This window comes from Harpia harpyja, chromosome 20 (genome assembly GCF_026419915.1).
Source record: "Harpia harpyja isolate bHarHar1 chromosome 20, bHarHar1 primary haplotype, whole genome shotgun sequence".
NCBI classification, from domain to species: domain Eukaryota; kingdom Metazoa; phylum Chordata; class Aves; order Accipitriformes; family Accipitridae; genus Harpia; species Harpia harpyja.
The window spans coordinates 8,739,516-8,752,643 of NC_068959.1; the positions used below are offsets into that span (position 1 = coordinate 8,739,516).

General features: G+C 47.3%; 1 protein-coding gene across 3 annotated transcripts in view; it reads left to right on the forward strand.

Moving 5' to 3' along the window:
* The first annotated feature begins 6,063 nt into the window (after positions 1–6,063).
* The window catches only part of SGCD (sarcoglycan delta), a 356,822-nt gene continuing 349,757 nt past the window's right edge, over positions 6,064–13,128 (forward strand). For 2 of the 3 annotated variants that reach the window (XM_052816474.1, XM_052816482.1), the window contains exon 1: positions 12,139–12,240. The gene's annotated coding sequence lies outside the window, so the exon portion shown is untranslated. Of the gene's footprint in view, positions 6,119–12,138; positions 12,241–13,128 lie in introns of those variants that run through there. The other variant, XM_052816477.1, reaches the window with a different exon arrangement.

Consider the following 13,128-nt stretch of genomic DNA (forward strand, 5'->3'; position numbering starts at 1 on the left):
TTCTTTTCCATTTCCCTTCTTTTCCTTTTCCAGCAGCACCCCATTTAATGCCTGTGGCAAGATTCATCACCTGGAGGCTGTTTTTTTATGAGATTTGACAAAGATCATTCAGGAGTCAATATTTTGCCAAAAGCTAAGTGATAAATCTAGTGGCTTGCATATAATTACTCCTTTTCTTTTATGTCTTCTTCCCCCCCCCCCCTTTTCATTGGGATTTTGAGTAACTGACAGCAGAGCAAATGAGGTATGCTCATGAAGTATGAAGACTTCACTTTTGTACTTTGCTTTGCTCGCTGCCTCAGCTTCATTTTGCATGATTTCTGAATAACAGCAGGAGCACTGAGAAACCATTGTGTCTTTATGTGCAAAACACACAGCTCTCCGCTGAATTCCTTGAGGTTTCGTTATTATTTGATAAGGTAGGCCACAGCGGTTCTGGCAGGACAAAATGAACTTGTTTAATAGAGTAGGATGGGGAATGGGCAAAGGGAATGAGGTTCACAGATACCTTTAGGCTCCTTCAAATAAACTGGTCTGAACAAAAAGAGGTGGATTTTGGTACAAAGAAATTTTTGTCTTTGTGGATGGACCTTATGTAGAAACCAGGCATAAAAATCCTCTCAGCAACTGGATGCCTTCCTAAACATGACCATCCTTCAGCCCATAAAATTATGGGTCTAGCTTTGTACTGATGTAGTTAAAGAGTAGATATAGTTGGGGCCCTAAATCACAAGATCATGGGCAGCAATGGCTGTGTGCTGCCAGGTGCATACAGAAATTCCCCAAGTCACATTTTTTCCCTTTTGGTAAAGTTGTTTCTGAGCTTTTGCAGAGAAAATTATATGGAAGATTTTTGGTTTTGTTTGTCTGTTTACCTTACAAGTGCTAGTGAGGCATTGTAAGCAGGGCAGATGTGAAGGGGTACTGGGAGGAACAGGGCACTGTGCCCCTGCATTAAGCATCTGGCCCCATCGAAGCCCAGTTTACCTGTGAAACCTTCCAAAAGGGAGCAAATTCAGTCCAGTCTCCCTGGGAGTAAAGAGCTGCCTTGTGAATAAGCTAATTCTCACCCTGTCACATGAAATGTGTCTATATCAATTTTAGAGAGAAGGTTGTTAGGAGGAAGTATTTCCTAAGACTCAAGCAAGCTAGTTAGTTCGTAATCATTTGGGGTTAAATAATTCAAAAGCTGAAGCAAAAGTAAATTAGTAAGTAGTCTAAACGAGATGGTTTTATGGCAAACTTTATCAAAGAAACCTAATTCTCACTCTCTGATTATATTACATGTCTGGTTGACAGAAACGATTGTGTAAATTTAGTGCATTTAGACTTTTGTAAGGTGTTTGACTTGGCACTGAATAGCGTGCTGATTAAACATTAGCACTATTCAGTAACATCAGAATATACATTAAATGGATTACGAAGTACCTGACAGAGCTCAACAAGAACAGAGCTCTCAATGGAGAATCAGGCCTGAATGGACCTGTGGTTTCTGGGCACATTAGGGTTAAGTATAAGTACCAAAGCTCTCCGTTGTTTGTATCAATGGTCTGTAGCAAAACACAAGATGAAAAATTTTTGCAAAGCACAAAGATCAAGAGAGTGGTATGCAGTGAAGAGGAAAGGAGACTGGCGCTGGGGAGGGCGAATCTTTCGGTACAGAGGACGAGGAATCCATCAAACTACACGTTGGTCTGCGCAAGGGCACAGCCCTGCAGGCAGGAGGGCAGGTGGTGCTCGTGGGATGAAGGGAGCAGCGCTCCAAAAAGCCCCTGCACATCGATCCCACTGTGATGACCTGACAAAAGGAATTTATGTGGCCTTTAAATATATAAGCAAGGGAGTAGTGAATAACAGGAAAAGAGGTGATTTTACTTTTACGTGCAGCATCGCTGAAACCAGGTCTCAAATAGCAAAATACTGTGTGGAAACTTTGAAAGGATATGAAAAAGTTGGAGAATGGGTAGGAAAGAATGGCTAAAATTATTTGAGGGTCTAAGGAAATGTTTTACAATAGGAGGCCTAAAAAGCTCAGTGTGTTTGGTTGACCAAAAAAAGGTCTGAGGTGATTTTTTTGTCCATGAGTCTGTTTCTGGGAAGAAAACATTCTGCCGTAAAAGGAGAGAAAATTGAAAGAAGAGCCTGTATCTGAAAGCTGAACCAGGTATCATTAAATGAGGTGTGGGTTTTGGTGGGAGTTTTTTGGGTTTGGGTTTTTTTTTTTTTAACTGGGAGGTGATTTTAGTCATTAGAGAAAATTATCAAGAGAAAAAAAGAAGATTCTCTGCTTTTTCATGGCTCCAGAGTAAAACTTGCTGCTTTTCTCCACTATCGACTTTCTTGGGACTTACAGCTCTGTTCAGTTAGAAATAGCTGGGTAGAATACAATGGTTTGTTATAAGGTCAAATGAAGATCTAATGAGTCTTCCTGGCCTTCAACTTGACGAAACTATAACTGCGTATGAACACACTGATATTAAAAATGATCTTACCTGTTTTCAAAAGGAAAACCGCTACCAGTGTTATTAGCTCCCTCGTGTGCAACAGTTGTTGCTTATACATTTTTAATGTTTTAATCTGGAAAGCTCATTGACGTTTTGTTTTGAAACACACGGTGCTGCTCAGCAATGGAGCACATTTGTTCCTGTAGCTGCACCATCTGGGGCAGGGAGAGTGACGGGGCTGCCCGGGAGCGCTCTGCCCCGTCCAGCCGCAGAGGTTTGGCAGGGTTTCTTCAGGTGCCTGAATTGCTCCACTGCCATCAACGTGGTTTATGCTGAACTAACGTCGAGGCTGTCTTGGGCTGCTCCAGCACAGCCGGGGCTCAGCTCTCTGCTCGGGAGTATCAGCAGTGACAGGCAAAGCTGTGATAGAAGGAAGAGATTTATGATGCAAACCTGATTCTAGTATCAAGCTTTAAAGATTTAGAGGCAAAAGGAACAACTACAGTTATGAAAAATGTCAAGAAGTGTTTCCCATTAGGGAGCAGTGGATGAATTCACCATGGCTTAGCCCAGCCGTTCTCTGCCACCTTACCCGTGCTGTAGGGCTCTGTTTCTGGTCTTGAAGCAGTCACCGTGTGCTGAGTCTGTACACAGGAGTGAACGTCTCCCCGCTCTTCAGCTGTTAACCACCCTGAACATAACTGCTCTTTGTGAAAAATCCCCCATTTGGATACAAATCCTGCAGTGCTCTCGCTCCCAAAACCTTGCCAGGCAGGGATTGCTGCCTTCTTGCAGTCAAGCTCCCCCCAGGCGCAGACCTAGCAAAGTTCTGGCTTAGACTGTCTCAGCTCCGGCCTTGGTGTAGGGTATTCGTTATAGATCTCCCCTCATACAGTTACCATAATGACTTACCCAGTTCTAGCAACTAAACCTCAAATGCATCTGCATGTCATGTAGCTGGCAGTGACCTTAGGGACCTCAGTTACTACAATTACGGGCAGCAGTCACAACATGCTCCAAGGCCAGTGCCTCTACGTGGGAAGGAAGGAGTGTTGCAGGGGAGCCTTTATATTCCAAAGCGAAACTATAATTAGCTGTAATCGTACCCAGAGTAACTTCACTACTATAATTCTCAGCAGGAAAACAATTACACTGCAGCAGTATAACCAGACAGACACGCTGTAAATACAAAACATCCTTTGGAAATATATGCTCCATATTCTAAATACATTTAGAATTAAGGCAAACAATTCTTTTCTAATTGGGATTCAAGGCAGACATGCCGAGGGGTTTGGGTTTTTTTTTTCCCTTCTGCTTCTACTTTTTTGTTTAGCAGGCATACAAAGGCACTGTGTTAGTTAATATGTTAATGGCACACTGAAGCTATCTTTGGAGGAAAGGCAGGGGAGAACTGACCCTCGCGCTCGGTTTGTAACTCTCCCTGTCGCAGCTGGTTACTTCTGTCCTTCTGCGATGAAGGCGGGCGTGAAGAGGGGGTTTTGGGTGGGTTTTTGGCAGCAGAGAGGACAGCAGGACTCCTGAAGCACAAAGCCAGATCTACTGCTGGAGCTTAAGAGATGCAGCAGCTCTGTTGAGCTCAAAGGCTACAGCTGATTCAATACCCTCAGTGTGCGCTGGTCACTAGGGGGGAATCGAGGACTGCAGAGCGTGTGGGTCACTGACACGCTCCTCCTGAAAACTGCAAATGCTTCAGGGTCTGCCTGCCTGAAATCCTCCTGCTTCTGCTACAGCAGAACCTGGAGAAGCAGCTGGATATAGAAGGGAAAAGATCCATGGCTTGCTTTTTTATATCTTTATTTGGTGGAGAAGACCCAGGGTTTGTATTTGGGGCGTGTTGCCTTTCCTTTCCCCCATACGTTCAGGACTTGGCAGATGGTCATTTGAAGTGGTAAGATGCTGATTTGCCAGGGGTTATTTTAAATTACTGGGCTTGATATATGTTTCTGAACTCTGTTCAGAGAGCCCAGAACGTTTGGAAGTGCAATTTTTAGGAGATTCATTCATCGTTTGAGGGGTTTTACACAGCACGTGTCCCTAAGCTGCTCAAAGAAGGAAAATTTGGCCGTTTACTGCAGCCTAGTCCAGCCCCTCTTGGAGAAGGGGAATCAGGCGGGCTGGGAGAGTTTCTTAGTTTCTACCACCCCTTGTCCAGTTCAACAGGAGAAGGAGATGGGGTGGGGGGAAGCAAGGCTCTAAATAAATCTGTTTGAAAATCTTCAGAGTTCTCTGGGAACAGAGGTATCTTCTTTACATATATTTTAAAATCATTTTCCTGCAATACATTCAATATGATGGTTTTATAAACCTACAGGAAGTTTTTCATTATCCATTGAATACTTTAGGTGTTTTTCTATGGGGGGAAGAGACAGGTTTATGTGGTTCTATCAGTCAGGGTATGGCTTCGTGTGTTGCAATGTCTAATGCTGATTCTGGCCGTGACCATTAAGGTTATTGTGAGATGTTCTAGCATTTCCTGTAAGCGTCCATCCTATTTCCACTGCTGTTGGTGGACATTTTACCATTGTCTTTAGTAAGAATGACTATGTTGTAGAATTTAAGGACAGTAGGGTGAACTAAGGTTAAGAAGGGTGAGTACCAGTATCCATCATGAATGGAAGTATTGCCCAAGGCAGAGGATGAGGACAATGCCTTTCTTCAAAGACAGAAATAACCCAAATTTCACATTTTGGAAAAAAAAAATAAATAAAAAAGGAGAGAGAGGAAAGGAATAAAAGAGAGATCTTCTAGAGATCACAAAACCAAACCTAGCAGCTCTTTACTGCAGCTCTCAAAAGTTTAGAAGTGCAGCCCATAACAATGAAATGCATGGCTTGGGGGGGAGAGCTAAATCAGGCTCCTAGCACAGACCAAAGGGTTGTTCTATAGATGTTTGTCACTGCAAGTAATGGCTGTGAAGCAAACAAAGGGGAATACAGCTGATGTTTAACAGCCACTGTACAACCACTAAGCTACTTCTCCCTCCTATCTGGAAGCTTATATGGGGAATATGTGGTAGGTTTCTCTGTGTTAGCAGGTTATAAACCTGAGTTTCTCCTACATATGCCCCTTTGCCATGCTTGTTCTTTCTTACTGTGCGTGAGCAGGGAAGACAGGTTCAGGATGGAGCTTTAGATTTATAATCATTGAATTTCCATCCATGTTTTCAGCGAAAACCATGTACCAGAGCAGGAGCTTGCAAGAGCACACTCACTCTGTGCATGTGTAAAGTGCAGATATATGTATACACGCAGGTATATACATGTCACAAATATAAACAAGCATAATTCTGCTATACCTCTCCAGAGCTTCTGGTCTGAAGAAAACACGAATTTTCCTGTGTATTTGTCTTCTTTACACTGTCTTCTTTGCACTGATTTGATTTGCTTGGAGTAACAGGAAGACACAAACAACACATGGGGTATGGAGGAAAATAAGCAATTGTCTTTATGTTTTGCCTATATATATACCATTAGCTTCACACAAAACATGACTCACTAGCAGCAGGTGTCCTGCTGTTATGTTAGGCAGATTAGTAATGATAGGGAGGGGGCTGCTCTCCCTATATGGCATCCCCGAGGGAAGCTAAAAATAGTTCAGAGACTTCCAGCAAAGTAAAAGTATTTGTGGGCTTTGAACGAAGTCTGCTTCTGAAGGTAAGAATCAGAGCTGATCTGTTTAATCTGCCATTCCCTCTTTTTTTCTTTCTTTTTTTTTTCTGTGTGAAGCTTGCCTTGGCAGTTGATCGGCAAATGTTATCTGGCACAAGGCTGGGAGTTTGGAATTATAAACAGTTGCTTTCCGTGTTGGTGGAAACAGGGTGGGGATTGACCAGTTAAAGGAAATCAGCGTAACAGAGAGCATTTGCAGCCCAGGCAGAGACAACAGAGCAATGTGCCACAGTTAGAAATAGTTGCCTTTTTTTTTTTCCTTTCTTTTCTCCTCTCTCTCAGTTGTTAGAGAATCTGAACAGCATATGAGCAATCACAGCATGTGACTCTGCTCTGAGTAGCAGGCAAGCTATTGCTGGTAGTTACACCCACCATGATACAAGTCCAGTAAGCAAAGTTGTCTGCAAAGTTACTGTAGCAGCAGAATATGAAAAGAGAGGAGCTGTTTGTATTTCCGAGATATGTGCAAATCAGGGTGCTACGTGTGCTCCATGGAAATGTGGCTGAGGAGACTTTTCAGCCGTGCTGGTAAATGTCTGTGTATCTATATACTCTGATAGGCAGACTAGTGCCTGAAAGAAAAAATACTGTTTCAGAGGAATACTGTGGAGGATAATTATAGATGTATGTCTGTGTGTGTATCTGCGTGCATCCACTCCTGTGTGTATGCAAGGAGATGGCAAGTTGCTGGACTGCAAAAAAGCCCCACAAGCCTTGCACTGGGCCACCACATATGTGGCTTTGCGCAGCACAGAAATGGAGATGTAAGGGCTGAGTTGTGAAAAATGAGATACAAGGGCTGCTCGTTACACCAGAATAACCTCACGGGCTGTGATGGATTTTCTCTGATTTTTCAAGTGGCATCACCGATATTGATAACAAGCGACTTCTGCGTCGTGGAAATGGGATAAAAAGTCCGACAGCCCTGCACGAGGAATCTCTGAGGACAGCGGTGTGCATCGCACACCCGCGTGAGCACGCGTGGGCATCCTCACCGAAAGCTGCTGTCCCCTGACTCCACGCCCCTCTGGATAAAGATTTTCTGTGCGTGTCTCCTTCCCTGCCCTCGTTTAGCGCTGGTTTGAGCAAATGAGTTCCCGAGGGGTGAGCGCGCCCAGGAGCCCGGCTGCGGTGCTGTGGGGGTGGAGATGGTGTGACTTCGATCATCGTGGGGCTCCCGCTGCCTGAGCTCCGGCAGTAGGTGTTGAGAGCCCGCCAGCAGCGTGCCTTGGATACCTGGGCTGTTCCTTGAATTGGTACCGATTCCCGGCTGGGCCAGCAACTCCCTTGGCTGGTACAGGGGAAAACAGCAGAAGCAATTTAATTTTAGCTCCCTGATGTTGGGCCAGCTTCTGCTAACATCGGCTTCAACGGCAAAACCGACGTTAATTTGAGTGGGAAAAGGACTGAGCCCAAATTAATATATGCTGGCCTGTGTAATTATCTTTATTGGCTGATAGGGAAGGAAGACCTTATTCACTCATTGCATTTCTATGGCTGCCTGGCTGTGCTCCAGTGATGCACCAGCCTGTGAGCAGACGGGCTGGGAGAGCGGGACGGGAGTGCTGTATCCCTTCACGAGGGGCTGTAATTCACTGTCATCCCCAAATGATTAAATCCTGCTTACTTCAAACCGACAGGTAATGGAGCAACACCCACAAATATGGCGGGCAGGATTTAGCTCCAGGTGCTTGTGGAAAAACTTTTCCTATCGAGTCCAAAGTTCAAAATCCCGATCCCTGTGAATGGCCACGGAAGAGAGCATGTAGGCTTTAGTCGGTGTTAAACATTGCATTTCTGGACTGCTAAAAAGAGTGAAAATTGAAGAAAATGGCTATATCCTTAGAAGCACAAGAAGACAGGTCAGCTTTGCTAAGTGCCAGGGATGGGCATAAACTAAAGAGAAATCCTATTTGGCAGCACAGAGAATCTGCTGGGGTTGGCAGTCTGAAGCCTGCTCCACGATAATTGTTTTCTTCTCCGGTAAACCAATGTATTGATTAGGGTAAGCAGAAAGGATCAGTCCCGATGGAGCTCTGCAGGGCGTTTTACCACACTGCTTAATGGTCACCATTGATATTCATGTGTTTTCCTCTGCTGAGCAAACTGGATATGACAGAAGACAATATAATTTAGGGTTTTTTCCTCTTTCTGAAAATGAATTGCTACGTGTGATTTCATACGCTCACACTTGCATATTTATGGGGAGTCCCAAAATCTAATTTCATTTGTGCCAGCTCCTATTTAGCACAGACTTGATTTTGCAACTTTAAAATAAATTCTCTTGACAAAATAATATTATGGCATATTGAAACAAAGCAGACATTTTAATAGAAGCATGCTGAAAGCATTCTTCCTGAAAGCGCACACCAATGTTATCTTTGTGATAGCTAAATGACCAGTTAAAGCAATATAGGCCCAAGATGGCACAGAAATAGAGAGTTGTTCCTGACCCTTGTGTGGGCTCTCCAGTGCTCTTGAATCTCCCCGTTTGCTATGAGAGGGCGCACACGTGATTTGCAATTGAGAGGACTCTCTAGCTTGTTTACTCCTCTTAATAATAATTCATGACAAGGACATCAAGATGCAAACCACACCAGGCAAGCTCACAGGAAGGAGGCCACCACGGTGGATGCTGTCAGTAATCTTCCTGCAAAGACTATAGCAATTCTTTGGGCTAGTCTTCTTTAGCTGGCCATCTGCTTTGCATTCCCTGGTGGTACTTTGGTTTGGATCTCCGGTTTGTTTGTCATTTCAGTCTCCCACTTTATTATTTCCAGAGCCAAGTGAACGGCTGCCAATGCCAATGCAATGAGATTGCATTGTGAGCTTTGCGACATGGTATACTTTTTTTTTTTTTTATCTTGAAGCCTCAGCTCCTGGAATTAGTTGATTATGTTTGAATCCCAGCATTCATTTAAAAAAAAAAAAAAGAAAGAAAAAAAAAGAAGAGTGGATCTCTGCTCCTCAAGAACTAAGGAAAAAGCTTGGGAAAAAAAGGATCCCTGCAGACTTAGTAATCACAAGCCAAATAAAAAGAGGCTTTTTTTTTCCCCCCAACATCAGACTGTCTTACAGACAATCATCCTATTTCTGAGTCTCTCACTCATAGTTTTTGAGTGCTGGGTGCTGGCAAACCTGAGCAGCAGCTGTTCATTTCTAAAGGCAGGGAAAATAAGTAGAGTCATCTCCAACAAGAAAAGTTACTTTATCTTTGCCTGTGCTGCCTTTTCCTCTGCCCCTGCAGCACACTCCTGCTTGTGGTCAGGAAAGCACTGGGAACCCATTGCAGCAGCTCGAAGAATAGCTCATATCCCAGTAAGTCCCAGTGAGAAATGGGAGGACAAGAGTTTGAGTTAACCAGAACTGTGATTCCCCTGAGGTCAGGAGCAGCAGCTGCTGCTGTCACTGACCCCATAACTTTAAATAACCTTAGCTATGGCCGTTCGGCATTTGTGTGTTCATGGCACATCTGAAATGTGATTAGGGCTTGCCCAGTTCTGGGGTGGAGATTGTCACTCTTTCCCCAGCTTGGGGATATATTTGGGATGCAATTGCTAGAGCTGGGAAGGGTCCATCATTTATATATATTCCAGTTTGCCTAGTATACTCTTTTCCTGCTTTTATCTTTCTGTGGGAAAAGAGATGACACTTAAGACCGATTTTAACAAAATATGGTTGTTGGTCTGGATTTTTCATCACTCTGGGCTGGGGCCTTAGGGAAACATATTTGCTTTTCTTGCTTTTTTCCGGTAACTGAATGGAATTAGCTTTCCCTGCCATTGCTGGCCAACTGGATCCAGTGCACAGTGCAAATCAGTGTGAACGAAGGACAACAACTGTCATGAATTTGCAGCAGGAAAGTACTAAAAATTAAAAGAATAACAAAAAAGAAAACGAAGAGCCATAGGTCAAATTCATTGCTGGCCTGACTTGATGAAATTTATGGTGCTTGATACTTCTAAGTTTTGCTGACGTGCTTTTATTTTCTTTCGGTCTGTGAAATTTCTTCAGTACTTTCACTTTTTTTGTAGCTGGAGATGAGGCAAACACAGAAATTTTCCATATAAGCTAGAACATGCAGAAGGAGTGCATGTATAGAGGCGCCTGTACAGAGCAGGACCTTCGTGCGCTTCCCATGCACTGTTCAAAAGCACTCACTGTCGTTTGCAATTTTTTTTAGATGGGCAAGAAAACAACTTCACTAGGCCTCCAAACTGTGCGATATTGAGATGGAAAAGAAGAAACTTCTTGCTAGTTAATCAGGTTTTTTTATACTTCATTTAATTTTACTTGGTGCTGTTTTAGCGATAGTGAGGTTCAGTGGCAGAGTAACAACTCAGTGAGTCACAAAGTAAAAGACCCCAACCAACTCCTGATAAACTTTTGTAAGAATCAAGTTTCTATTCTGCCAGTGATTAACTTTATATAGTCTAGTAGTAACAACTCAATTAAACTGACAGAAGCAATCCCTCTGATTTGTGTATCCTTACTTCTGTTTAAGCTGTTCCAAGGTTCATCAGTAATCATTCCTCTTCCTCAGAAAAGAAAAAAACCCAAGTCCTTAACCTGGAGAGAGGGAAGGAGATCTGAAACAGGATAACATCTTCAGCTTAGGTTTTTTTTTTTAACTGTACCCCCTGCTTAATGTCATATAGTTGGGCACTGATTTTACAGACCTCGGATGAACCAAACCCTGGCGCTTTATTGGAATTTTAAGGGAAGTGGGGGGCCTGGGCTCACAGAGAGAAGGGAAGAGCAGCAAGCGGGCACGTGATGGACAAGTTCTCCATGAACACAAGTATAACCTGTCCTGGCAAACAACAGTCAGCAGCTACTAAGCTTACTGCAAACTTTTTCAATTTTCTACCTTGATCCTTAGCTCCAGAATAAAATGTGGAAGGAAAGCATTCATTGCCATCTGGTAAAACCAAAGCATTTGCATATAGTGGCAAAACAACCCACTTTTTAAAGCAGAAAATTTTTTTTCCACCGATCCCATCTCCAACACGTGAAACTCAAAGGGAAAATGAACCACGTTGCTCCTGAAGCCTTTGTACCACACGCTGGGTAGCTGAGTGCCTGCTGCCTCGGTGATGCTTTGCAGCTTGGGCACTCAGGGACCAGCTAGACCTAAGGGCTGGGATGTTGAGGGTATTTCAGTGCAGCCAGAAGCAGGGCGGACTGCTTGGGATTAAACAAACAATAAACCTTGCTTCCCTGAGTTTTGCTGGATCCTTTGGTAAAACCTTGTTGGCTTATCTTAACCCTCCCAAGGGTGGCAGGGAAGGATGGCCCTGGAAGTGCCCTCCTGTGCGTGCCATGCCCGGGTCGGGTCCGGTCAGGTCCCGGGGAGGGGGATATGTGGGGGGGGTGTGCTGCACATCGCGGCTGCTGTGGCCGGTTCCCCCGGGGCCATCCGCTTCCCCCAGCCCCTGGCCATCTTCTTGGAGAAAGGCCGCATGGCTGCTGGGCACAGTCACCTTTGCTAAAGGGCTTTGGTGGGAAGAGGGATGGGGAAAAGGAGGAGGAGGAGAAAAAAAAAAAAAAAAGAAGGGGGAAGAAATGTGGGGGAGAATGGGGGAGGTGGTGGAAAAGGGGGTCAGGAAAAAGGGGGATGGGAAAACGGGAGGGAATGGTGAGAAGGGGAGAAATGAGGCAACGGGAGGAAAGCGGGGTGAAAAAGGAGAAGAGTGGGGTGAAAGGCAAATTAAAGGGGGGAAAGGCGGGGGGGGGAAAGCCGTTTGAGGGGAGCAGAGGCGCCGCCGCTGCCGGTGGGTGCGGCGCCCCGCGGCGGGGCCGGGCGGCCGGTGCCGGGGGAGGCGCGGGCGGGGCGGGCGCGGCCGGGGCCGGGCCCGCCCCCGCCACCGCCCCCCGCCGCCGCCCCCCGCCGGGGCCGGGGCGCCGCGGCCGCGTGTGGGAGGCGGCGCGGCTCTGCGCCGCGGCGTGAGGCAGCGCCGCGCCCCCGCTGCCGGAGGAGCCGCTCCGCCGCCGGCCCCGCGTTCCCGCCCGCCCCCCCCCCCCCCCGGCCGCCGCGGCGGCGCCCGGCGGCATGATCTCCTGAAGGGGGGCCCGAGCTCTGCCCCGAGCCCGTCGCCGCCGTCCAGGTGAGCACCGCGGGGATAACGCGGCCGGCTCTAGCCCTGCCCTGCCCCGCTCTCGGACTTGGCGGAGTTTCGGGGTCTGGCCGGAGCTGCCCTTCGCGGGGGGGGGGGGGGGGGGAGCCGCGGCGCTTCGGCTGTCGTCGTCCCCCGCCTCCAAGCCCGGCCACGGGTCGCCATGCCCCCGCCCGTATCCCCCTTCTCGCGGCGCGGCGGTTCCGTATTGGCGTTCCCGGCGGGAAAAGTGGCTTCTTTGCAGCGGGAGGACGCTGCTGGCCCTCCGGAAGGCTCGGCCGAGCTCTGGGGGGGGGGGAGATGGCGAGGCTCCCGTGGCTGTGGGGAAGGGACTTTAGGAAGTGACCCGCCGGGGCTCCGCCGCGCAGATGCTGCCGCTGGCGGGGGTGGGCGGCAGGAGGGAGCCGATGGGCTGAATGTTAACAGCGTGCATGTGCGGGGGCTGCGGAGAGGGGAATTCGGCACCTCGGGAGCAGCAGGTGAAAACAAGCAGAAATTTGGCTGAAGGGGGGGGGGGGGGGGAAAGCTGTGGGAGCGCCCGGGATGCGGCTGGGTTACCCTGGTGGGTACCGGTGGTCGGCGGGTGACCGACCGACCGACCAACAGGTGCGGCGGCCGCGGCTGCTCCGGCGCCGGGGGAGGCTGCCCCGAGCCCGGGTCGGTGCCGCTGAGCCGGGGCCGTGGGTCGGCGCCGCGGGTGGGTCGTGGGCAGCCGCGCTGGACCGCGCCGGGCTCAACCCCGGCCCCGGAGCGGGGCTTGCGCTTCGCTGGGGGAGCTCTTCGAGATGCCGGCTTCTGGGTATGAGGGGCTGCTTGCACGAGAGGCTGGAGCTCAAGGGCTTCCTGCGTTGATTATTTCTTTTTTTTCCTCTTGGGAAA